This window comes from Pongo abelii, chromosome 7 (assembly GCF_028885655.2).
Source record: "Pongo abelii isolate AG06213 chromosome 7, NHGRI_mPonAbe1-v2.0_pri, whole genome shotgun sequence".
Lineage (NCBI taxonomy): Eukaryota > Metazoa > Chordata > Mammalia > Primates > Hominidae > Pongo > Pongo abelii.
Window position 1 is genome coordinate 144289987 of NC_071992.2, and position 27154 is coordinate 144317140.

A 27154-nucleotide genomic window follows, 5' to 3' on the forward strand; every position below is an offset into this window, starting at 1 on the left:
GCAGGCTGCTCTGGTAGCAATAAAGGAAACCAGCTCTCTCTTGAGATCCCTTTCATGAGGATTATAGCCTGGCTCCTGTGATGACCCAGGACAGACTGGTCTTGATCCAGGGGAACCATATCAGTGACCTCAAGAGGCCCCTTTTAGCCACAGTAATCTATGATGTGGAGTTCTCAATTGCTGGCTTTGCTGGAGAAAGAGAGAAGGAAGAAATAGAGGGGCCGGTCAGCCCTCCTGTACATTTAGTTTGCGGTCTCAAACCTCTGTTTCCTGGAGCTGCAGGCTGTATGTGTGGGAGGTGCACAGCAGTGGCTTGGCCGGCCCAACGCTCCTGCAGCCCGCTCTGGGGACAGCCGTCTTTTGGCAGAGTCTGCCTCTGCAGTGGTGGCAGCTGGCCCAGGCAGACCTCCTCTCTGTCCGGTTAGTCAGCGTCTGGTGGCCAAGGGCAGAGTGGAGCCTGTGTTTCCGACAGGCCAGCTGCCCCTCAGAGTGAGGCAGTGCCGTGATTCTGAGAGTGACGCTGGCATTTGCCCCTCAACCCTGTCCCCCACAAGGAGATTACGGACAAGGCAGCATTTCTAATAAGCAGCCTCTGCTTGCCTCGTAGCAGATGAAAGACTGCGTGTAAGAGTGGGTAATTTTGGGTTTTCCTGATGAAAGCAGTTGACATTTGTGCTGAGACCTCATGCGCTCTGCAGCGCTGCCTTTCATCTCTGCTCTCAAAGCCCTGCTCGTCTCTGCCATGCCTCGGGGGCGGCCTGCGCCACCGGAATTCAGTTGGGCCAATGGTGAAATATAGAGGAAATGGTGGAATGACCCCTGAAGGCAGTGGATGGGGGAGTGGAGACAAGTCCTGACTTTCCTGGTGGAGGGGACATTCCTGGGGGTGTGGAACTGTGTGTCGCCCCATGCAGCACAGCCAGGGAAAGAGTGTGGATCTTGGAGCTGGGTATGGCTGGCTAAATTGGAAAGCCAGCTCCTCCATGGACTTGCTCGGTGAACGGAGGGCGTCCTTTCTCTTCCCTGATCTGTGTCCTCATTTGTCAGTGGGAATAATAGAATAATATTACCACCAACGACGATGGCTTTCACAACTGGAACCACTAGGCCCTCAGGAATGTTTATTGGCTTCTAGTCTCATTGATAAACTGAAGCCATTGCGCCATAGCTCTAGAGAACTGGCACTAGGGGGTTGCATGATTCATCTGAGTTCCCCAGACAGTGCTGGCACATAGTAGGCCCTCCATAAAGTAAGAAAGGACACTTTGCTCCTGACATCCATACAGCTCCTCTAGCTTTGCAAAGAAAGCCCTAGAGAGAAAGAATGTGAAGGAACAAAGGGTCAGATTAGATTGTGCAACCTTTCTGATATGCATTTGTAATGCAGTGAGCAAATGCACAAGCCTTGAGTCGCTGCATTCTTTTCTAACCACCCAAGAGATAAGTTGAACCCCCACTTGTAGCAACCTGGCCACTTGTCTGTTTAGTCAGCCCTGGAATACCTCCACTGACGGGGCACTCACTACCACTGAAAGATGGTGTGCAGAGTTCTAATGTTCTTCCTCTTGCTGGGTCGTGGGGGCTTTCTTCCAGCTCTCTGGGTTCTGATCATTGGGGCCGTCCTGACACCCTTCTTCAGGTGACAGCTGTCAGGTTGGTGAAGGCAGTGTGCGTTGGGCCTTCCCTCCCTAGAGATGTGATTGCACGTCGGGTACCAGGAGCCTGGCCAGCCCTCAGCTTCTGCTAACCAGGGAGCAGTGAAGCCCGGTTTACTTTTGTTGGCTTGTTTATTTTCTAATGCCACCTGCCTCTGCACTTTAAGTAGTATTTGGGCTGCTATGGAGTGTGCACATTCTAACGCAGCACCTTGTCAGCTGGCTGAGAAGCTGAAAATTCTCGGCATTCCTCCTTGATGTTGATTACTTCAAGGAGCAGGAAGGTGACTCCTTTTAACAGGTGAAAAGGATTCAGGTAACAAAGCCATTTCCTCTTCTTAACCCTCTACTCTGGAAAGTTATTGACTTAGTGACACAGTCTGTTTGTCTGGGCTTCAGGAGCAGGGCTTTGGAGACTGAAGGCTTCTCCCCACTTTTGTGCAATGTTATATATTTTTTCTCACTCTTCATCCAGTCTGAGTGGGGTCTGCCCCCTCCCCTGAGCAGTCAGCATCCTGCTACCCACTCCGGCTCTGTTGGCGACTGTGGCATGGGGTGGTGGAAAGGACGCTGGACCGAGAGCCCAGAGATCAGATGTCTGACCTTCCCTCTGCCTGGAAGAGCTGCCTGGCCTCTGGTCAGGGTCCCTACCTTCGTTTCCTGTCCTCACTCACTGTGGCCCACCATCCCGCAGTGCAGGTGTCCTGGGGACTCGGGGAAGGTCAGAAGTGGAAGGAAAGCCTCCAAGCCCTCGCATACAGGCCCACTATTCCACCGTCAGGTTTTCTTCCCTTTCCTTCTGCTCTACATTTTGTGCCAGCAGTTTGGGGGTCTCCTGAATCTTATCCCTTCGCAGCGGTAGGCAGGTGCAATTTCTGGCCATCTATAGGCAGAGTTAAATCCAAAACACTTGGCCTGACACATCTGGCCTTGAAGTCTCCCCCAGCCTCTCCTCTTGTCCCCAACAGCAGTTCATGTTCTAGCCACACAGAAATTGAGGGGGTCCTGCGTTATCTGTGTTCCTGCAGACAGAGCTTGCCTAGGACGGCAAAAGTCATCCTAACAAAAATATGCATGAATAAACTCACTGCCAACATTCAGCCCACCCACATCCAATGATAATCAGTCATTTACTGATGGCCAGACGTTGTAAACATCTGTCAGTCCACTGCAAGAACAGCAGAAACTCGTAGCTGACCTCCATTTGGCCTACTCACTGAATTAAGTGATGTTACTCATTCCCTTTGTAAAAGCAAACTGAGTGAGGCCCCAGGCTCATTGAAGACTCTCTGGATTACCCAGAAGCCCAACTTTCCATATTCAAAGTTTTTTCTATTTCTTAGCTGTGTGACCTTGGGCAAGTTAATTAGCCTCTCTGTGCCTGTGTGTTGCATCTGTAAAATGAGACTAATACTAGTACCCACCTTCTGAAGTGATTATGAGCATTAAATGAATTAGTACTTTTAAAGGCTTAGAACAGTGTTTTATGATACGGTAAACACTCAATAAATGTTAGCTATTGATATTGGTGTGCCCAGAAGGCTTGTTACTACTAGTTGATTTATGTGCTTGCCAAAAGTTGTTGTGTTGGTAATTAAATACTACATAAACTAATGAAAATTGAGTTTATAAAGAGTTGTTTTATGAAAAGTTTAGTACTTTGGATAGAATGGATAATATTGATTTGCTAAAAAAAATTGTCACCAAATAACTTAAAGGCAAAACAGCTGTAAACAATTGTAAAACCATAGTTTGTATTCCATATGCTTTACAGGTGATTAACTTTGGCACTGCTTTAAAGAAACTGAAACCAGGAATTGTAGATGTCGACTTGTGAGTGCGTATTTTGCATGGAAGACAATTTGCATCTCCAGTCAGCGTGCCAAAAAAAGATCCTACCCTTTGATTGGTTAATAAATATGCAACTATAATAAAATATTTAAGTGTTGGTCATTATAATTGCCTACACTTTCAATGAAATGACAGTGGCAGAATTGAGGAACAGGGGTTTTTATCTCCAAGGCAGATCAGCTGCCAGAAATTGCACGTTTTGTACCAGCTGCAGGGTTTCCTGGAATCAGCAAAGGCCTGTGAAAGGCTGCATGAACCACACACACTTACTGACACCTCCTGTGTGCCGGGCGCTGAGTAATGCTGAGGATACAGCAATTGGGGAGCACTAGCAGAATCGGAGCTGTTAACCGTGGAGAAGAGAAAGGAAAGATGATGGCTCTCTATGCAAATCAAGGGAAAGTGATTTAAAAATTAAAAAAAAAAAAAATTGAGAGGTCTTTGAAAGGTGTTTTGCAAAATGATTCCTTGGATCAATGATGAAGGAGTGGAGTCAAAGAAGTTTATATTTTGTGAGAAAATGTGTGCTAAGGAAGGCCTCGACATTAGATTCATTCTGTACACAACTCAGCAAATTAGATCATAGTTTAAAATGATAATTTCAGGGGCCAGGCACAGTGGCTCCTGCCTGTAACCCCAGCACTTTGGGAGGCCGAGGAGGGAGGATCATTTGAGGCCAGGAGTTTGAGACAAGTCTGGCCAACATATTGAAACCCCATCTCTATTAAAAAATACAGAAAATTAGCTGGGCATTGTGGTACATGCCTGTAATCCTGTCTACTTGGGAGGCTGTGCATGAGAATTGCCTGAACTCAGGAGGCAGAGGTTGCAGTGAGCCAACATCACATCACTGCACTCCAGCCTGGGTAAGAGAGTGAGACTCTGTCTCAAAAAATAAATAAATTAAAAAAAATTATAATTTTTGGTTCAAGTTTTTTTTTTTTTTTTTTTTGAGACAGTCTTGCTTTATCGCCTAGGCTGGAGTGCAGTGGCGCGATCTTGGCTCACTGCAACCTCTGCCTCCTGGGTTCAAGCAATTTACCTGCCTCTGCCTCCCAAGTAGCTAGGACTACAAGCATGTGCCACCATGCCTGGCTAATTTTTGTATTTTTAGTAGAGACGGTGTTTCACCATATTGGTTAGACTGGTCTTGAACCCTTGACCTCGTGATCTGCCCGCCTTGGCCTCCCAAAGTGCTGGGATTACAGGCGTGAGCCACTGCACCCAGCCAGTTCAGGTTTCAAACTACAAGATCAATCTTATTTTATGTATAGTTTATGTGTAATTATAAATTGTATACTAATAAATATAAAGTCATTTTTATAATTCTTTATTGCCTTTTCCAAGATACCCATCTTCCCCCCCCCTCCAAGGAGGTCTAGGACAAGTGACAAAAGTCACCCTGGATCACAGCCAAATGGGTAGAGCTAGGAATCCGAAGCAGGTGATGAAGCTTGATTTTTCAAGATGCTGCAACTCCACTCCCCCATACGCTACATTAAATATCTGGACCTATTTTAAGTGGGTTCTTTTCTGGGGTAATGAGGTTCTCTTCTGCCTCAGTTTTCCATGGCTGCAGAGCTCCTGCTGTTCCTTCTGCCTAGTTCACTCTTCTTTGCCTTGACTGCACCTCTCTGAGCTACCTTCCTACGTCTATCCTTGCATTCATTAGGGGTTTCTTTATGTGTGCAGCTCACTGTGGGACCCAGGACTCCTTGAGGAGGGAGATCTTGCTCATCCATCTGTGTCCCCCACTCTACTGCCAACAAAGTGGTAGGAAGGGAAGGCGGCAGGCTCAGGCGAGGTCCTGCAGGCTGGACAGGGTCTGTCACCATTACTTAGCCCAGGCCCATCTCTTTACTTCCAGACCAACTGGTGACACCATAGTGGGGAAGGCAATTTGGAGATTCTGGCAACCTCTTACTGGTTGCAGCTGGCGGGATAATCCCTGTGCACTAGCCACTTTCAGAGGTATCTGGGCCCCTAAAAGAGTCACGGGAGTCCCAGACATGAAGAAGCATTAGCGGCCATCTCCCCACCTTGCTGTATCAGCGACACCGCTAAGCCCTGACCCATATTTTGGGCAGTGCTCACCCTATCTCATTTTATCTTACTGTATATCTCATTTGTATCATTTTATTAGGTATCTTATTTTATCTCATTATATGGTAATCTCATTTGCTGGGTAGACCAGTGAGGAGGGCTGGGACAAGTGACTGGAATTGCCCACGGTCATAGACAAGTGAGGTTTAGAGTTAGGACTCCGAAGCAGGTGACGGGGTCACCGTTGAGTTCATCATAGCGATGCTGGCTGCCTCAAAGTACTATTTTAGTTAATGCTCACAAGCAACTCCGTGAAGCAGACGGGCTATTCATTTGAGCTTCGGAGTGTGGGAAACTGAGTCAGAGCAGGTTAATGTCACACAGCTGATAAATGACAAAGCCAGATGTGAAGGCTGTGAGTTGGATTCCAACATTCATCTTCAATGAAGCATTCAGGTTGGGGCCTGGTGCGGGACATGCTCAGAGGAGGACAAGGAGGATGATTTGGGGGAGGCCTCAGAAGGCGTTCCTGGTCTGAGTGTGCAGTTCTCACTGCCTTGGTTTGGGTCCCCGCTTCTGAGCAGGATCTTCTATTGGCAGAGGGTTCAATGCAGTGGGTTCCATGAAGGAAGATGTCTCCCCAATAGCATCCTAGTCTCAGGGACTGTTCACATCACATTAAAAGCACAGAGACTCTGGCTTTTGGTGAAAAGGGCTATTTTGTCTTGTTCCACGGGAGCTGGGAAGAGGAGACTAAACACAGGAGCCTCCCCCTAACCCAGGGGCACATGGAGAAGGAGGAAGGCAGCCCGTGCTGGGGAGGAAAAGGGAGAGAAGGTGAGGGCCAGAGACCTGGGAAGTGTCAGATCCTGGTGTGCCGCGCTTCTCCCGGGTTGTATAATCAGCTGTCACTTCAGCATTTCCCTGCATCAGCCTTCCCAAGTACAGATTGAACATTAAACAAACAGTGACGGCTTTATAAATATTTAACTCCCACTGTTTAGGAATTGCTCGGGGCAGGAGACAAAATAAGAGTTCCTGGCTGTCTGCTCCATGCCCCCTCTGGCATGGTGTTGGAGGCCGGGGATCAGAGATTTGGGGAGCGGCGGGCAGCAGCTATTCTCTTCCTCCTTTCCAGGGGAATGTGTTTGGGGACATATGTCTGTGTGTTCATGGAACTGTTCAGACCTCTTCTAGAAGCCACCAGTTTGCGTTTCCATACAGTGGCTGGGATCCATCATTGCTGGTGTTATTCCTTCACATCAGAGCAAACTTCTTCCTTTCTTTTTTATATATAGCAGCTTTATTGAGATATAATTCACATATAATTCACCTGAAACTCACCCATTTAAGGTATACAATACAATTTTTTTTTGTTTGTTTGTTTCTTTGAGACAGAGTCTTGCTCTGTCACCCAGGCTGGAGTGCAGTGGTGCCATCTTGGCTCACTGCAACCTCCGCCTCCCGGATTCAGGCTATTCTGCTTCAGCCTCCTGAGTAGCTGAGACTACAGGCACACACCACCATGTCTGGCTAACTTTTGTATTTTTTTTTTTTTTTTTTTGAGACAGAGTCTCGCTCTATTGTCCAGGCTGGAGTGCAGTGGCTCGATGTCGGCTCACTGTAAGCTCCGCCTCCCATGTTCATGCCATTCTCCTGCCTCAGCCTCCTGAGTAGCTGGGACTACAGGCGCCCGCCACCACGCCCAGCTAATTTTTTGTATTTTTAGTAGAGACGGGGTTTCACCGTGTTAGCCAGGATGGTCTCGATCTCCTGACCTCATGATCCGCCAGCCTGGGCCTCCCAAAGTGCTGGGATTACAGGCGTGAGCCACTGCGCCCGGCCCCAACTTTTGTATTTTTAGTAGAGATGGGGTTTTGCCGCATTGCCCAGACTGGTCTTGAACTCCTGGCCTTAAGCGATCCACCCACCTCGGCCTCCCTTAGTGCTGGGATTATAGGCAGGAGCCACTGTGCTCGGCCAACACAATTGTTCTTAATATATTCATGGAGTTGTGCAACCATCACCACAATCAATTTGAGAGCATTTTGATCACCCCAAAAAGAAATCGTTTTTATTAGCAGTCACCTCTTTATTCCCACAATTCTCTGAGTGCTAAGAAATTGTTGAGCTGCTTATACTACAAATATACCTATCCTGGAATGGTCTTTTGTGCCTGGCTTCTTTCACTTGGTGTAATGTTTTCAAGGTTTATCTGCGTTGTAGCATAGATCAGCACGTCATTTCTCCTTAGGGCTGAATAATGTTCCCTAGCACAGGTATATTGCATTTTAAAAAATCTATTCACCTGTTGATGAACATTTGGGGACAGCAAAGCTCTAGTTGAAAAATCAAGATGAAAAATCAAAAATATATAGTTGAAAAATAAAAAAAATCTAGTCGAAAAATCCAGCATCATGTGATTAAGGCCAAACTCAACTTCACAAAAGAGAGCCTCTACTATTTTGGGAAAGATCTAGGAGGTTATCTGTAAGCATATGGTGGATGTTACAGTGTGTTCAGTGGACACGCCATTCAGCTTTTATTCAGCACTTACCATATGGTGAGCACTATGGTAGGATTCATTAATTAATTTATTGAAAATAATTATTGAGATTATATAGTCTTGTGAAAAGATTTATCAGAGGCTGTTCTGTGAATTTTAGAGGTTTTTTGTTTTTGTTTTTTTTGAAATGGAGTTTTACTCTTGTTGCCCAGGCTGGAGTGCAGTGGTGCCATCTCAGCTCACCGCAACCTCTGCCTCCTGAGTTCAAGCGATTCTCCTGCCTCAGCCTCCAAGTAGCTGGGACAACAGGCATGCACCACAGCCATGCCTGGCTAATTTTGTATTTTTAGTAGAGATGGGGTTTCACCATGTTGGCCAGGCTGCTCTCGAACTACTGACCTCAGGTGATCCACCCACCTCGGGCTCCCAAAGTGCTGGGATTACAGGCATGAGCCACCGTGCCCAGTTGAGTTTTAGACTTCTTTGGGGTGTAAGAATGGGAGCATGAGTTTGTGTTCTCAGCTCGTTTCATTTGATTTCAGATGTCAGCTCTCTTTAGGAGACAGGCGTGGAGAAAAGGTGGGACTCTCTGCAGTCCTGTTCTTGTTCTGCCCACTTCCCTCCAGTCATGGTCTCTGGCTGGCTCTCTTCTCCCCAGAATGGTTCTTTTCCTGTCCCTGGTGTCCCTCTAAGACCCAGATGTTTCCAGCACCCATTTGAGAGGCTGATTCAGCCCAGGCAGTGTCTGGCCTAGGGAAGCTGACTGGAGGAAATGTTAAAAAATGGGGGCTGTTATCATTCCTGAGCATCGCACAGTCACTCCGTTGTGACTAATTGTAGTGGTTGTTGTTGAAGGGCTGCCCCAGGTCCCCCTCCCTGGACCGGTACACTCACCCCAGCTGCCGAGACGGCGGCTGCTAATGTCCACTGCTGCTAATGTCCACAGCACCCCTTCTCTGGAGATTAGCCTTCCTCCAACTGGAGCTGCTTCATCCGGGAAGTTGCTCACCCTGCACCAGCCCTGGCTGACTCAGGGGTGCAAAGGGCTGCTCCTCCTTGTTTCCATGTGGGGTAAACTCCATGGTGCAGTTCATGTTCCAGGGCATCCTGTGGATGGCCTGAGTTGGTCCCCAGCCGAGACCACCTCCTTCCCTTGCCTGGCTCTGCCACCTTCCCTTCCTTTCTCCTGAGGTTGCTCCTGGTTAAATCACACAGACAGACATTCCCTCCTCAGGATCTGTCCCTGGGTGCCCACCCTCAGACACTATCTGGCAACACGTTCCCTTTCCTGAGTCCCCTCTGATGATGTATCTGACTTGGAGATCCTTGGCCTGCTCGCTCTCTTTTCAGTTCTGTTCCGGAGAATAGAAGCTTCCTGGGCTGGTCTGTTGAGTGTTTTGTTTGGTTGGTTTTGATTTCCAAGTCTTTTCAGGCTAATCGGACACGAGGAAAGGTCTGCATTGAATCACAGCCTTGGCAGTGTTCCCCCCTTCCTTCCCTCCTCCGTTCATTCCCCCTGAACATCCTTTTTTGTGCTGACAATGACCTCAGCAGAAAGGGGAAAAGGACGTGGGAAGGCTGCATGGGAAGCTCATGGATCTTGGTAGCAAAGAGCCCTGGGTTCAAGTCCGGGCCCTGTTGCTCAGGAGCCAGGCACTCAATAGTGGTGGCTTCTCTAACCGGGAACTTCTTCTTTGAAAATGGGACTATTCTTCTCTACTCCTTGCACTGTTGTGGGGATCGGAAATAATCTGGGTCAATGATGTGGTACAGTGACTAGCATCGAGGGGACACCGTCTCCACACAGGCTGGAAAGACATCCAGAAGAAGTCCTGGGCTCCCTTGCCATGCATGGGCTCAGCCTCGCCAGCTAGTTGTCATCACTCATCCAGGCCCGTTTCTGGTCTCATTGCTTTTGTTCATGTACTTTTCTCCTGGGTTGCTCTTCCTTTTCTCTCTGACCTGTCAAAAAGCCCCATTGTAGGCAACATTTAAATGCTACCTCTTCCATGAAGCCCTTTTGGATGCCTTTTGGGGGAATGAGTTCTTTCCATCCTAGCACTGCTTGCTGCATGGTCCAGGATCTGTGGGGCCTGTCTTCTTTACAACTTTGCTCACTTCATGAATGTGGGGGTGTATGAAAAGTGTGATGAAATTAGAGGCTATGTTCCGGAGTCAGACTGATCAGCACTGGGATTCTGGCCATGCCCCCTCCTTAGCTGGGTGACTTTAGGCAACTGACTGTACAATCCTGAAAGTCATCTGTAAGCTGTGCTGACCCCCCAACCACAGAACCCTTGTGCCCGCTGCAGGTGCTCTGTCAGCAGTGACTTCTCACTACCTGGCATCCTCTGAATTCACGAGCAGTTTGAAGAATGAGCAAATACTGAGCAAAGCTCATAGAATTAAATACACACAGACCTGTGTAAGTTAACACCAAGCTAAGGGTTAAATACTTTCCAAAAATTCTCAGTGTGGTTGGTGGACGAGAAGGGCTGTCGTCCCCTCTGGCTGCCTTGCCAAGCTGGTACAGGGGCCATCTCCGACTACCTGCTGACAAAGATTCTTTGCTTGACCCAGTTACCCAATTTAATCAGACACTTAAGTCTTTTCCTAGGCCCATCTGTGCACTTCCTGTAAAATCTAGTTTTAGCAAAAAACTCTGCTGAGTAAGTTTGGTAAGGACCACCCGCCCTCAATATCTTCCATATCTGATAGATAGGGTTCCTCATCTTCTACCACCCTCCAGATGATGTCTGGTCACCCTGGCCTGCCTTTAGCAAGAATCTTGATAGGTTGATTTAACCAAAATCCCCCTTACTCCTGATGTTGCCTGTTAGTAATTTTCTATCCTGTGACCCCGACCCTGCTTCTTCTTGGCTGTGAATTTCCACTTGCTCAGGCTCAGGCTGTATCGAGTTGAGCCCTGTCTTTCTCCTACACTGCAAATTCCCCTTGCTGTGGTCCCTGTACCTATCAGGATGCTCCTGAATTGTCTTCTTTACCATCTGCTCTGCTCTGCCAGAGCTTAAGCCCAGGCAGCTGAGTTAAAAGTGTGACCAAATGGACCATCTTGTCCCTGAAAATTGGGACCTAAGCTCGATTCTGAGATTTAATCATGGTGGAGGAGTTTACTCTGCTAGCCACCATCACCACACCCTATCCCCCAGAGGGGTGCGGTGGGTAAGGGGGTGGTAACTGGTTGTTTCCAGTCTCCCATCTCTCTCTGGCCCTCCTCTGTCTCTGGCCTCCCTTCTCCCTTTGAAAGGGACACAGTGCTGCTCACAGCCTGGCCTGCTGCGGTGGCTGCAGAGAGGGGCCGAGAATAAGCCTGTGTCCGAGGCAGCCCTCCAAATACAGCAGGGCTGGGTTGACCTTTAAATAGATGGGCTCTGGGCCACTCAGTTCCTGGAAGTTTGAAGAAAGTCAGCCTTTCAAGTGATGCGACTTCCAACCTCAGGAAAGATCCCTGTGTTTGTAAAGGGTATAATTTACTGTTGCTTTTGCACTTCATGATATGTGGCTGCACAGCCAGTGGGAGCCAGCATGCCAGAATTAGGAGGGGAAAATCCTCAAGTATTTTAATATACCCCTACTTAGAAGCAAGATAAACATATGTATTGTACTTTGGGACAGAAGCGAGGGGGGTTTAGGGGGTGGGAAATGGAGAGTCCTGGCATTGCGTGAAAGGTCTTTTTAAGCTGAACTCTGAGGGTTTTCAGTTTTTCATTTTTCTGGTTTTTTTTTTTTTTATTTGTAAGCAAAGCTGGCATGAGCAAATGATGCCAGGATCTACTTGGCTGTGTAAAAGCTGTAGTCCTTCCCCAGACAGGCAGACTGCTGGAACCCTCCCTAAGCCATAAACTAGTATACCGTTTTGCCTCGCCCAATTAAAAATGATTGGGTGTGGGTTGTCATCACAGTTGACTTAGATGATTTACTTTCTTCCAGGAAATCTTCCTCCCAACTCTTGCTTTGCAATTAGGCAAAAGAAAAATAAATGTTAATATGTTCTGTGCTCCCAGGGAAAATTTTTTAAAAAAGAAAATAAAACACTTTGGGAGGCCGAGGCGGGCGGATCAGGAGGTCAGGAGATCGAGACCATCCTGGCTAACATGGTGAAACCCTGTCTCTACTAAAAATACAAAAAAAATTAGCCGGGCATGGTGGCGGGCGCCTGTATTCCCAGCTACTTGGGAGGCTGAGGCAGGAGAATGGCATGAACCTGGGAGGCGGAGCTTGCAGTGAGCCGAGATCCCGCTACTGCACTCCAGCCTGGGCGACAGAGCGAGACTCCGTCCCCCTCCAAAAAAAAAAAAAAAAAAAAAAAAAGAAAAGAAAAGAAAAAAAGAAAAACATGATCATGAGGAAATATCAGACCAACTTAAATTAAAGGATGTGCTTCAAAATAACTGCCTTATAATCTTCAGAAGTGTCAAAGTCAGCCGGGCACAGTGGCTTACACCTGTAATCCCAGCACTTTGGGAGGTCGAGGTGGGTGGATCACGAGGTCAGGAGATCAAGACCATCCTGGCTAACACAGTGAAACCCTATCTCTACTAAAAATACAAAAAAAAATTAGCTGGGCGTGGTGGCAGGCGCCTGTAGTCCCAGCTACTTGGGAGGCTGAGGCAGGAGAATGGCGAGAACCCGGGAGGTGGAGCTTGCAGTGAGCTGAGATCGTGCCACTGGACTCTAGCCTGGGTGACAGAGTGAGACTCCGTCTCAAAAAAAAAAAAAGAAGTGTCAAGGTCATGAGTGTCAGGGAAAGACTGAGGAATGGTTCCAGACTGAAAGAGACTAAAGAGATGTGAGAATTAAATGCAAAGCTTGATTCTGGACAATTGTCAAACCTTGGATGGCTGGGAGCATTAGATGTTAGTTATGTATGTGTGTCAGCTTCCTGATCTTCCTATAGAATATGGTCCTAAGGGAGAATGTCTTTGCTTTAGAAGAATACACATGGAAGTACTCTGTAGAAAAATACACATGAAGCACATGGAAGTACAGGGCTTCAGGTCCACCACTCCCTCTTACATGCTATAGGGGAAAAGGATTTGCTCTGTGTTCCCAACACGTTTGTGATTATTTCACAAATAACAATAATTTAAAAAACCAACCTCCGGGAGGGGGGGTGCGGAATTATTATTATTTTTTTTCGAGACAGAGTCTCACTCTGTTGCTCAGGTTGGAGTGCAGTGGCGTGATCTCAGCTCACTACAACCCTCACCTCCTGGGTTCAAGCGATTCTTGTGCCTCAGCCTCCCAATTAGCTGGGATTACAGGCATGCGCCACTAGGTCTGGCTAATTTTTTTGCATTTTTAGTAGAGACGAAGTTTTGCCATATTGGCCAGGCTGGTCTCAAACTCCTGACGTCAAGTGATCCACCCGCCTCGGCCTCCCAAAGTGCTGAGATTACAGGTGTGAGTCATCATGCCTGGCAGTAATCTTTTCAGTGGAGAATAAAATAAACCTGGGTTTGAGTTCTGACCCTTTAGATTTACTCAGGGTTTGACTTCAGCCAGGGAACATAACCTTTCTGTGCCTCTTTCCTCATTTTTCAAAACAAAGATGGTGTGTGTGTGCATGTTTGTGTGTGTGTGTGTGTGTATCCCCGTCTATGAGTTGTTGTGAATAGGAATGTAGGGGCCCCAGCAGGGTGTGTAAAGGTACCAGTTCCTGGGGCGTCAAGGGTTTTTCTTTCCCTTCGTACCCCCTCACTGACATGCTCAGGTCTGTCTGTGTAGAGCAGTGGGTGGATATACAGACTCCGCTGAGAGCACCCTTATAGCATATTTTCAGGTTCATGATGATATCGTGGGCTGTGACCCTGGGAGTTTAATTGGAATGAATTTCAAGGTTTTGTTAAACTTGGCTAGAATCTTCCTACATCTCCAGCAAGAGCTTGATGGGGTTTTTGTTGTTGCTGTTGTTTTTGAGACAGGGTCTTGCTCTGTCACCCAGGCTGGAGTGCAGTCGTGCCATCAGTGCAAGCTCAACCTCCCAGGCTCAAGGGATCCTCCCTTTCAGCGTCCCTAGTAGCTGGGACTACAGGTGCGCTCCACCACACTCAGCTAGTTTTTGTATTTTTTTGTAGTGATGGGGTTTCACTATGTTGCCCACGCTGGTCTCAAACTCCTGGGCTCAAGCCATCTGCCTACCTTAGCCTCATAAAGTGCTGGAATTGCAGGTGTCAGCCACTGCGCCTGGCCAAGAACTTGGTGTTTCTTATTTCCAAGCTTATCTCCTCTGTTATTTGCTCCCAGGGAGACGCCTTTTCCATTTATGTTTCCAGGGTGCTGGGGGGAAGTGATTGCCCTGCCTCTCTTTTGCCCAGCCACCAAACCCAGTGCAGTCTCTACTGAATGCAGGCCCCACCTCTGTATTTTACTTATTCCGTTTCCTGTCTTGAAGGTAGGGGCACTATATTTATCTCTAGGACCCTGACTGGCTCATCATTGAAAGCTTATTGTGTGCAAAGCATTGTTCTGAGCACTGTGTGTGTATGATTCTGCTTCATCCTCTGTAACCCTAGCAGTCAGGTCAAATAGTATCATTTTATAGACAAGGCAACTGAGGCACAGAGCAGCTGAGCAGCTTGCCCAGATCACACAGCTGGAAAGTGGTAGAGTTGGAATCTGGATAGGTGCTGGCAGCCTGGCCTCAGAGTTGGGGCTAACCACTGAGCAGCACTGCCACCCAACGGATGGGAGCCTGCAGGATGAGGCCATGGGAATCGATTTCACTCAGCGCGAGCCAAGCAGAACTCCCGTCCAGACCTCTGTCCACCACCCTAATAAAGCCAGTGTTTACACAGGCTGGAGGTGCTCATCAGATGTTTTTGCCAATCCCCAAATACGGCCAGGGCCAGAAAGTGAGAGGGGTGCCTATTATGTAAGGCCCTGCGGCTGGTCCCCAGACAATGCCACTTCCTCGCTTGGCGCTGTGTGACTGCATAACAACGGGTTACTCATTTCCTCTGGAAAACTTGGCAGGGCTTCTTTGCCCCATTTCCTCCTCCCACCCCATCCTCAGGCTTCCTCTATTGAATTTTCTCCAGATTCCTGGGAACACCACCATGGAGGGCCTGGCCTTTGGCGGTGGACAGTCTGTGGCTGGGTGGGAACGTCAGGAGTGGGGCCTGCCTCTTTGCTGGGAATGCCGTGCACTCCCAGCCCACTTGCCCCATGCCAGCACTCGAGACAGGTGAGGCCCAGCCATGGGTATAAGGCGCTCCCAGAGCGGGATTGGCCTCAAGGAGGCAGGGGGTCCATGTTTCTGCTCCTCTCCCATTACTAACGGGTGTCTGCTTTAGGTTTGATCCCCCTCCCCTCTGCCCCTCTCCTGGTAAAGGGATGAATAATGAAGGCCTTCCCTGGGAAGTCTGAGATGGATTATCCCAAGGAGGCTCGAACATGGGAGGGAATGGGAGAACTATTGTCGCATGAGTTTTCTTTCTATCCTGTCTGTAGGACTTCGCAGGTGAGCAGTAACGGAAATCAGTACCGTTTACTCCTCCCAGCACCTGCCTTATCCAACTCCCCACGCTGTGGCTGAGTCCCAGCCTGTTATGGGCACATCACTGGACTCCCATTGAACTCTGTGCAGATTCGCTGTTCGTAGACATGGTACCTGATGGACACCAAGCTACGTACAGCTTCACCTTCCACATCCAAGACCCCTTCTTTCTTTGCTAATTAAAAATAAAAAATGAAAACATAATACACATTATGTTTCTATCTTATAATACACGTTTCTTATTTTTATCTCAATAAGTTGATAGATATATAGCTAGATATACACATCTCTGACTATGCATACATACACACACACACACACGTACATGCATGTATATGCGTATCTATCTCCAATGCATGTGGAGTGTTGTGCCACGTCATCCTCACATTTAATTTTTGTGTTCTATTTATCAGTCTTAAGGATTGTCAGAGATTAGGGATTTATCTATAGCAATTTGGATCTTAGCAGTTCTTTTCATGGGTTATCTTATTTTTTCCTTCCAACAACCTTGGAGACTATAAAAGGGCATATTATTGCCCTTTTATAGATGGGAATTAATTTATTAGCAAACTCAGTTTCATGAATTTTTTTTTTTCTTTTGAGATGGAGTTTCGTTCTTGTTGCCCAGGCTGGAGTGCAATGGCACGATCTCGGCTCACTGCAACCTCTGCCTCCCGGGTTCAAGCGATTCTCCTGCCTCAGCCACTGGAGTAGCTGGGATTACAGGCATGCGCCACCACATCTGGCTAATTTTGTATGTTTAGTAGAGACAGGGTTTCTCCATGTTGGTCAGGCTGGTCTCAAACTCCCAACCTCAGGTGATCCACCTGCCTTGGCCTCCCAAAGTGCTGGGAATACAGGTGTGAGCCACTGTGCCTGGCCAGTATCATGGATATTTTTAAAGTGCCTGTTGTGTGTTGGGCAAAACTATGTCCTGCATTTAGAAATAGAACTCATTCCTGTTCTCTGCTTTCCCATGGAGAGAGGCATAAACCTGTGGGTATAGTTTCTTGCTGGGCACACCATCGTAAAGTGGAGACCCTGTGTGTGAGATGTGTGCTGTGTACAGGGTGGGCGGGAGAGAGACTGGTGAGGGGATGATGCCCTTATGCTGGAAGGGGCAAGGTGAAGCCTCTCTGGGTTTGGTGGGACCTTGGAGACATCTGCCTAGTGTGTGGTCACCCAGAGGCCAAGGATGTGCTGTTTCTACTTGCTTGCTGCTTTCTCTGGGAGTGGCCATTTCTTCCAAGGCAGTGTAAGAGCCTGGGCATAGGAGCCGGGCAGAACCGTGTGGGGATGTTGCTTCCATAGCTTTCTAGATGAGCAACCTTAGGAAAGTTTGAACAGTTTCTCTACATCCTGGGTTCTTCATCCATGAAATGGGAATTATTGTTTGAGCCTCTAAAGCGGGACAGTCAAATGAGGTGGGCATTTGAAGCCTTCAGCAGGGTTTCAGCCTCACAGCTAACTCTTAACTAGCTGTGATGGTTACAGAGCTGTAGGTTGCTCGTAAGTCAACATTGCAGTTGCTGGAGCCATCAACTCAGCTACAGGATACAACACTGAGCCCTTTTCACTAACCTTTGATGGGTCTCCTTTTCCCTGGTATGGGCCATCGGCTAAGGTGACTGAAAAAGGGCCTTTCATATTTTCAAAGGGGCAAAGAAACTTCAGTAGTTAGTTGGGCATTTTATTGAGTAGAGGTGACTCCATGCAGTTCTTTTTGGGGGAAGGATGCTGCACATTCCAGGGTTTAACAAAAATTTATTGAATGCTTACTTTGCCCCAGGTACCTGTCTTGGTAAAGGCGATAAATAAGACAGCCTCATCCTCATCTTCATCAAGCCACCAGTCTGGTGGTGGTGACTGGGGTGGGGACTGCTGAGGCATTGGGCCCCTTGAAGCCTTCCCTCTGGGTGTCTTTCTCCCCAGGATGGTCTGGGCTCTCTCTGAATGGGAGGAAGTTGGTCTGAAAGTGCCTCAGTGATCGTTGAAATAGGTTTGCCAAAGATAGAGGGGAAAGAGATGGCCAGCCTTTGTTTAGGGACTCCTGGAATGGTCTTAGGTCAGGAAAGAGTGAATGGGTACATTTCTCCCAGTTTCTGGGCTAGAGATTCCAAACTGACTCCTTCATGGCAGGCTTCCTTATCTCTGCAACATTTGTTTACATGTTCCCTTCATAGATTTCTAACAGGATGAAGACTTTCTTCCTTGGGGTAAGGGTCTACCTCCAGGTGTGTGGGGAAAAGTTGAGAAGCTGCTAAATTCTTGGCTTTGACTTATCAATGGTTTTTTGGAGGGCCTGGAGCTGGGATGGAACTGATAAAATTTGGTAATTGCTTAGGCAGCCTCCACTTTTGTTGCTCCTGGGGCCAGATGGCGTTGGGCTACAAACAATACCGGAGAGTTCTGTTTGATTTTAACTGCTGTACCTAGGTGCTCTGTTATCCAACCAGGCCCTCTCCTAAGTTCTCTTCTTTTTTTTTTGAGACAGAGTTTCACTCTTGTTGCCCAGGCTGGAGTGCAATGGCGCTATCTCGGCTCACAGCAACCTCTGCCTCCCAGGTTCAAGCCGTTCTCCGGCCTTAGCCTCCGGAGTAGCTGGGATTACAGGCATGCGCCACCACGCCCGGCTAATTTTGTATTTTTAGTAGAGACGGGGTTTCTCCATGTTGGTCAGGCTGGTCTCGAGCTCCGGACCTCAGGTGATCCACCCGCCTCGGCCTCCCAAAGTGCTGGGATTACAGGCATGAGCCACCCCACCTGGTCAACAGTGTCTTCTCTAAGCAGAACTGTAGACCTGAAGTGCCCAGGCTAGAACTCTCTATTGAATGAGGATCACTCCATCGTGCCAGCTGCTCTCATATTGCTTTGGTGGCCTTTCTCAGAAAGGAGGAAGGTGGTGCTGGGTGTGGCTTTGGCTTCCTATGGCTGCCCCAATGCTGGTCTAACACTTTCTGTATCTGATTTGTGGTTGGATCCGTGCGTCCTACCGCTCCATGTCCTGGCTTTGGAGAAATCATTTCCCTCCCACCGTGATTGTCCACCTTCAAAGGTCAGCAAAGACAGTAGGCACTGCTGAGCTCTTGCAGCCTTCAGGGCTGAGCTGCTTCCTCTCCTGCTTCCAGTGAGGGGTTGCTTGAGGGTGCCTTCAGGAAGGAGCCTCACCCCTAATGAACTTGAGCAGGTCTTTGCTCTAAACTCTTCGCTGGGAACATACCCTCCCGTGGGACTTGGCATGGCACCCACCTCTAAAGAGCCACCTGTGCCACAGAGTAACCTCTTCTCCCTAGACACCCTGTGTGTCCTTGGTTGGATTCTCTAGGTGGGAGGGACCGGCTGAAGCATAACTGTGTATGTTCACATATGTGCCTTGGAAGAGTTTTATGCAGGAAAAGATTTGTAAATCAGAAAAATGAATGCTGGTATCTAATTTCCTGTCCCCGTTTTAAGTCCAGACCAAGTCACCTAACCCCTCGGGCTTGCAGCCCGCATCATCCACTGGGTGATTACCTTGAGTTATCTGGTTCAGTCCCTTTGCTGTGGGCACCCTCTTTACCTCTACAAGTAAACTGCAATTAATTTGACAGCAGGGGCAAGGGAACTGACGAGTCTTGGGTGCAAATCTTGAGATGCTTTGGCACATTATCTAATTCATTCTTTTTGTTTTCTTTTTTCTTTTCTTTTTTTTTTTTTTTTTTTTTTTTTTTTAGACAGGCTGGAGTGCAGTGGCATGATCTTGGATCACTGCAACCTCTGCCTCCTGGGTTCAAGTGATTTTCGTGCATCTAGCCTCCTGGGTAGCTGGGATTCCAGGTGTGTGCCATCACGCCCAGCTCATTTTTGTATTTTTGATAGAGACGGGGTTTCGCCATGTAGGTCAGGCTAGTCTCGAAGTCTGGCCTTAAGTGATCCACCCTCCTTGGGCAGGGTGCCACCTGCCTGAATGAAAATGCCCACCCTAGGGAAAAAGACACACACACACACCCCCACAGAGAGAGAGAGAGAGAGAGAGAGAGAGGGACCAACCTGGCCTCTCTAAGTAGGTAGTGGGTTAACCTTCAGAAGCAAAGGCAGACAAAAACTGCTTGTGATACCTGCTGCTGCGTAGAGCCAGCCAGCATATAGATTATGCTTTCTTCCTTCTGAAGGAAGATGCTGGGATTACAGGAGTGAGCCTGGCCCCAATTCAATTCAATCTTTATGGGCATCAAACAAGGGCATTATTTACTACCCGTGATTTACAGAAGTCAAACCCAAGGCTCAGAGAGGGAAGACATTTTTTAGTCTCACTGCGAAAGTGACAGAGCTAGAATTTAGTCTCTGTCACGTTAAATCGTGCTACATGCTCCGTCTAGTTCAGAGCCTGTGTGGAAGTCGACACTGGAGTCCCTCAGTTTTCCTCATCAGGCTCCAGTCTGATTCCTCCAAGATCAGTCTCTTTCCCTCAGCGGAAGCCAGATGGGAATCACTGGCCTTGTAACCTTTTCAAGTGACCTCCTTGGGGTGTTCACAAGGAGCATAGCCATCCGGAGAATGATATTGTTTTTTCCTAGGGCTGGGGTGGGGGTGGTATCCCTCACATCATTCTAGAAACAGCGCCAGCCCTGCTTTTATCAGCGGGGGCCACGAAGAGGCGACAAGCCCTGATCAAATATGAGCGAGATTGACAATCTCAGCACTTTCCAGGGAAAGGATGCTGTCCCGCATGGCTTCAGGCCTCCGAGGAAGCCCCATCCTAAGACAGAGAGACCCCAAATCACAGTGTGTTTCCTTTTGGCCAGAGATGAGGCTTACTCATCCTACAACTGTGTCCATGGCATGTTCCTCAAGGACAGCTGCTCCAGATGAAAAGAAGAGATGCTCCCAGAGCCTTGAGGGGCTGCTGATAGGAACCCAAGACCTCACCCTGGGGCTGTATCCTGTGGCTTCAAAAATATATGTATTTGAAAGCTTCTAGCAAAACAGATTACACAAGAACGCAAATGTAAGATCCCTTTGGGATTCTAACTTTTTTTCTTAAGGTGTTTAAAGAAAAATGACACTCTTAAAAAGAAATGCCATTTGTTTTCAAAGCTGCAGCACCAGGGGACATGGAAGAGAAAGATTGAAATGTCCCTGAAAATGAGTGAAAATTCCAGTCTGTTTTTACTAATGTCCGAAATCTTAGGTTTATTGCCCAGGCGTTCCCCTGCCCCAGGGTCTCTGTGTGGCAGGCGAGTGGGTCTCGTTCGATGGTGCAGTCATCACGTGGCAGAATGCATGCTCACACAGGGAAGTTTGTTGAGCGTCTCCTTTGAGCAGTCCTTCCTCTGGTGAGGTGCACAGGTGGGCATCATGCCCATTCCATAGATGAGGAAACTGAGGCTGAGAGGGATGCAGCAATTTAGGACTTCTGAGTGGTATCACAGAAGCCTCATTCTCTTTTGTGGCATGTACTTTCTCTATTTGGGAAGTTAAGTTGGACTATGGGGGTTGGACCAAGGGGTCTTCTTGCTTCCGCTTTCTCTAGGCCAAGGCTTTGTGGTTATGGAGGAAGAAAGAGCTGGGGTCTGTCTTGGCAACCCTGTGACTCTTCTCCCCTATCCTCACCTGCCTTCTCACTTGACCAACATTTTTTAAGGGCTCCATGTACAAAGGTGGGGCTGCGTCACTTTCCCAACCAGCACCGTGGCCCTGCACCCTGATATGGGATGGTTAAGGCACACAGTCTTCATGGATGAGGGCCTAGGATGGCAGATGGAGCAGAGATGGACAGGGTATGGTCCGGCAGGTGGGGGTGCTGGAGAAAAGTCGCATTAGGCAGCACGGGAGCCGGGTGCGGGGTCTCTCAAAGCCTCGAGTCCCTGGCAGTGCTGTGCTCTGTGAGGCCTGCTTTTGACTCCAGGGCACTGACACTCGTACCTTTTGCTTCTGCAGCTGACTACACTCCCTGGAGCCTTCTCCCGAGGTGCACAGGTGACCTGGGCACATACAGCCATTGTGATGGTACTTTGAGTGGAGGCTGAGTCATCTCCCCTTTGAGCTGCTTGGCACGTGGCTCCCTTGGTGTTCCCCTTTTACTGCCAGGACACTGAGATTTGGAGAGGTAAGTGGCTTCCCGGAGGCCATGTGCTAACAAAGAATATGAAGAGATGATTGAAACAGGCCTAAGACCAGACCTAAGGGTCTGTACATTTTCCACATACTTTCCATATCTTTAGAGCCCTGAGCAAAGCAGATCTTTTCCTTTCTTCTAGGTAAGTCCAAAGGCACCTGCCTGCTGGGCCCACTATTTTCTAACTTTCCTAACTTTCTGATCCCTTGGGGGTGATAGTCAAATATTCTAGTCTGAGGCATTGGGATGCATGGTGCCATGTTCTGAGACTCTGCATCAGGCCTGAACTCTGAATTTTGTGGAGGTGGGTGGGAGAATGTTCCCCCAGGGAACATGCCTAGACACGGGGGACAACAGTTGCCCTCATGGGGAGGCATCTGTTTACTCGCTGCTATGGGACCGCTTCAGCCTTTCACAAAACCACTGCAGGTGAGTGAGTTCCTGCTGAATATCAGGCCTGGTCTCTCTAGACTCATTATTTCCCCCACCCAACCCCTATGTTAGTTCATCTCTAGCCACATTTTTATTGCCATCATCCAGGCCTGGACAAGCCAAGATCTTTTAACAATTTTAATTACTGAAAATAATAACTGCATTTTTTTTTAAACCCTAACTTTTGGTAGAGTCAGCCCAAAATACAGTCTTTGTGTTGCCGTCTGGGAACTAGATTTGGAATTGTTCTTCCATGAGACTGCAGAACAGAATGGCAGGGCCAGAGGTCCCACGAGCTGGTCAGACCCGGCTCTGCTCCTTGCTGGCTGAGTGACCTTGGGCATTGTGATTCATATTCTCATCTGCCTTCAGGTGTGGTTACGAATGCTTTTTATCCTGCTAATTAATTTCTATGATTGCCATAAAATATTAACACAAATTTAGCATTTATATAACATAATATATTAATGCATAGTTTTTTTGGGGGGTGACGGTGCAGGGGCAGTGTTGACACAGAGTCTTGCTCTGTCACCCAGGCTGGAGTGCATGGTGTGATCCTGGCCCACTGAACCTTGACTTCCGGGGCTCAAGGGATCCTCCCACCTCAGCCTCCAGAGTAGCTGGGACTACAGGCGTAAGCTACCACACCTAGCTAATTTTTTGTATTTTTTGTAGAGACGAGGTCTCACTATCTTGCCCAGGCAGGCCTGGAACTCCTGGACTCAAGCGATCCTCCCACCTCAGCCTTCTAAAGTGCTGGGATTACAGGTGTGAGCCACTATGTCCGGCTTATGTCTAGTTATCTAGGGCAGAGGTCAGACGCGGATCTCTCCAGGCTAACATCAAGGAACCTGTAGGCTGCCTTCCTTTCTGGAGACTGCAGGGGAGAGTCTGTTCCTTGCTCATTCTGGATGTTGGCAGAATTCGTTTCCTTGAGGTTGTAGGGCTGAGATCCTGTTTTCTTGCTGGCTGTCCAGCTGCATTGAGCTTTTGGAAGCCTCCCCGCTAGGCTTGTGGCCTCCTCTCTCCATTTTCAAGTCCAGCAATGGTGGGTCCAGTTCCTTTTAGGATTTAAATCTTTTCTCCCTCTTCTTTTCACCTGTGTGATCTCAGCTAGAAAAGATTATCTAATTTTAAGGATTCATGTGATTGGACTGGGGCCACCCTGATAATCCAGAATAATCCCTACTTCAAGGTCCTTAGCTTTAATCACATCTAGGAAGTTCTATTGCCATGGGAGGCAACATATTTACAGGTTCCAGGAAATTCCGACATGGGCATCTCTTTGATTGGAATGAGGTGTGGCAGGTATTCTGACACAGTACCTCAGAAGGGTTGCTGTGATGATTAAGTGAATGGATACATGTAAAGCGCTTAAAATATTATGTAGAATCATATGAATTTGGCAGCATTGAATTGTTGACCTATAAAAGGTCAACTTAATAGTATCTGGTCTATAGTAAATCTTCAGTAAATGTTTGCTGTCATTACTCTAGTGGTAGAAATGTCATGCTTTATTTAGCCAGTTTGCTACTGTTGGGCATTACTTTTTAAAGAGTTATTATTATTTTGGTATTATAGTATATATGTGAACACCATGATCATCATGCCTTTTTCAAATTTTATTCTGATTTAGGGTAATGCATGTCTTTCCAGGACACACTCAGTCTCCTGCTCTGGTGCCAGTGTCTCTCTGGCCTGAGGGGCCCCTCTTTCTTGCAGAGCCCCTCATCCAGCACCAGCTCAGCTCTGGGCCATGTGTGTGGGGTGGGACTTTTCTCTTTTGGGAAGTGGGCCATGCCTCTCCTTCCGGAGACCATCCCCTTTGTCTTCCTTGGGGCCCTTGACTCTTCGAACCAGCCTGCAGGGCACCACCCCTGTGGGCTCATTCAGGGGATGACTCCCTTCCCAAGGGCACCCTGAGTCCCAGGTCCCCAGGCCCACAGATGTTGGGCCGTCAGAGTGTGATCCCATGTCCCCAGTTCTGTAACTCCCTGCATGTAGCTCTTAAGACTCACAAGGCCATGTTTGCCTTGGCCAGACATTTTCGCCTGTCAGTTCTGCCAGTTGGGAAGTGTCATCCCCACTGTGTGAATGTGGAAGGGATAATGGAGAATTTCCACAGCTTGCCTAAGGTCGTTGAGCAATGTGGAAGGGATCATGGAGAATTTCCATGGCTTGCCTAAGGTCATCAAGCTGGCATCTCAACTCAGGTTCATCTCCCTGTGATGACAGGAAAGAAATCAGGTGTGATTCTGTTCTTGTTGACCCATAGCCACCTCTCTCATTAAGCCTTCTCCTGTAGGCAACTACACAGCCAGTGGTGGGAAAACACCTAATTTACATCTTCATGCATTGAAACTGATGTCACTCACCTCTCCCCCTTGACCTGGAAGAGCCCCCCAAGGCTGCCATAGGGGACATGATAACCCATTCTACAGCTGCTGAAACTGAGGCCCAGGGAGTGTCCAGAGCTTTCTGAGTTCCACCATGTACTGTTGATCAGGATGAGTTATAGCCACCTGGTGTCAATGTTGAAGGTTCTCATTCAGTAGAGCTGGGTTCAGTTCTGACTTGCCTGACCAGCTGGTGCCTCATTTTGCTTTAAGTATTGGAGCCTCCAGCTTTATTTTCTTTCAGTGGGAAAGACTGTGAGATTCAGTCCCTCCTTGAAGCCGGGCATCGGCTTTCCTGTCCTGGGTGCTGTTTAGGTAGTGGCTGTTCTGAAATGGCTTTGGAAAGCCTGGAATGAAACTGTCATGTCCAATGCTGAGATTTGTATAGACTGTCATTTTAACTGTGGTTATTATTCCTTAGGATCTGAGAAATAAAATCTGAGGAGGGAGCAGGGCCTGCCTCAGGGCCTCCTCTCCAAGTTGAGTGACCCATCTTCCCAGGTCTCCTTTTGTTCTGTCTTGAGCCTCTCTCCTGAGGTCCTGAAAGAAGAGAATGTGCTGTTGTGGGGGGCCTGGAAATGTCCCATGGACCATCTGGTGACTCAGCAAGATGATGTGTGTCCTCTGGGGACAGAAGGAGGTCCTGCACAGAGTGTTCCTGCCCGTTGACGCCCTCCCCAGATCTAAGTCTGACACATAGTAGCCTCCTGGTAATCTCAAGCGAAAGGACACATTTCTCAAGTGATCTTAGCACCATTTCGTGCAATGAATTCCAGCCCAGCCCTTTATTCTGGCCAGCCCTGGTGGGTCCATTAGCTGCAAAAATTAGTTGTGCTCAGCTTTAATGCAAATGAGTAAGTATTACTTTATTGTATTGATTAATAAAGAAGCTCTCTTTGTATGATATCAAGACCATGAAGAAATTGCAAAGACATAGGTAGGGTCTACAGCAGGGTTTCTCAGCCTTGGCGCTGTTCATATTTTGGGTCAGTTGATTTGTTGTGGGGGCTGTCCTATGTATTGTAGGATATTGCTCAGCATCTCTGGCCTCTACCCACTGGATGCCAGTAGCGCTGTCAGTCACAACCCCAGCTTCCAGTTGGGACAACCTAAAGTGTGTCCAGACATTGCCACGTGTTCTTTTGTGGTGGTGGTGGTGGTGTGTGCATATGTGTGTGCAAAAATCTCCCTTTGTTGAGAACCACTAATCTAGAGACCACCTAATAGGGCTGACATGGGCTTTTCCACAGAGCCTTCTGCTTAAAGACAGATAGGTTGATGGACAGTTGGATTTAGGGAAAAGAAAACTGAGTTGAGGGTTTAAAGTGAATTTCATCCCCAATGTGGAAGATGAGTGTTCCGTTCCTGGCTGTAGGACATGGAACATATTACTCCACATGTGCGAGAAAAAAATCATCCCATCTACTTCAGGACTTTTGTGTGATTAAAGAGGCAAGATAGTCTAGTGCTTTTCATTCCATGGGCACTCAATAAAAAATAGGGGTCATATTTATGAATAGTAACAAAAAACCTCTTAAGGAAAATTATTTTAGGCCCTTGTTCAAGGTTCAGTTGACCATTTATTTTTAAACAGATGGGGGTGGCCCAGGCTGGAGTACAGTGGTGCCATCCTAGTTCACTGCATCCTCGAACTCCTGGGCTCAATTGATCCTCCTGCTTCAGCATCCCAAAGTGCTAGTATTATGGGCATGAGCCATTACACCTGGCCCATTTGACTATTTTTTATGCTTGATTGTAGAGAAGGGAATGTAAGTCATGAAGATCTAAACTATAAAGCCTGCGTGGCTTAGAGGCTGAGCATGGATTGTGGTTTAAGGAAGCCCCAGGTTCAATTTCTGGTTCTGCCACTTGCTAGCCATGGTGAGACCTTGCCCAGCTTTCATACTGTCAGGTTCTTTGTCTGTAAAATGGGGACAATAAGAGTACTGACCTCGCCGGGCTGTTGTGCTAGTGGCTGTGCTGCCTGAATGGGCCCTCCTTTATATGAATCCCTCTGCCACAGTTGTCCCATTTTTTTTTTAAAATGGTGACCCAAGTTCCATTATGGACGATCAGGCATTCAGGGGAAGGAGGGATCCAAAGCAGAGACAAAAGCAGCCAGCCAGCTCATCCCCTCTGCAGCTGATACCAAGGAGGAGGATGCCAGTGGGAAGAAGCGTGGCCATATGGCCGGCAGGATGCCTCACTGGTAACAGTCAGCCCGGCCCCTTTGAAGTGGTTTTAAGACCAATTTGGTAACTTGATTTGGAAAGTGGTATCGATGACTCCGAGGGCGCAGGATGCTCATTAGCTGCTGTCTGGGCCCGGCAAATTGGTTTAAGTGGAATGAAATTGGTTCCTTCCCTCCGCGTGCTCATGGCTGAGGTCCAGGCCCGATTGTAATGGGAACCTCTCCTGGGCAAAGGACATAGAAAAGCTTTCCGGGGAGTCTGACCCTCTTTTTTCATATGTGAATTCTACTTTCCCTGGGGGTCAAGGCCATAGGCTGATAAAACATAAAAATGAACCTGAAGTGGGTGGGGTGAGTGTGTGTGTGGGAAGTCAGATCAGAGGAGAATGAACAATGAACAGTTGCCGAGTATTTTTCAAGGGCCAGTTAACCATTCCCCTGTTGAGACAGTGTGCTTGATGCAT

General features: G+C 48.0%; 1 long non-coding RNA gene across 29 annotated transcripts in view; it reads left to right on the plus strand.

The window, feature by feature from the left end:
* Positions 1-27154, plus strand: part of LOC100457480 (uncharacterized) — a 215420-nt gene that overhangs the window by 26394 nt on the left and 161872 nt on the right. For 9 of the 29 annotated variants that reach the window (XR_010141307.1, XR_010141314.1, XR_010141311.1 and 6 more), the window contains exons 1-2: positions 4471-15262; positions 21494-21662. The exons of 5 other annotated variants lie outside the window; for them this stretch is intronic. This is a non-coding gene — a long non-coding RNA (uncharacterized LOC100457480). Of the gene's footprint in view, positions 1-4470; positions 15263-21493; positions 21663-27154 lie in introns of those variants that run through there. 15 more of the 29 variants (XR_010141326.1, XR_010141306.1, XR_010141327.1 and 12 more) reach the window with 5 other exon arrangements.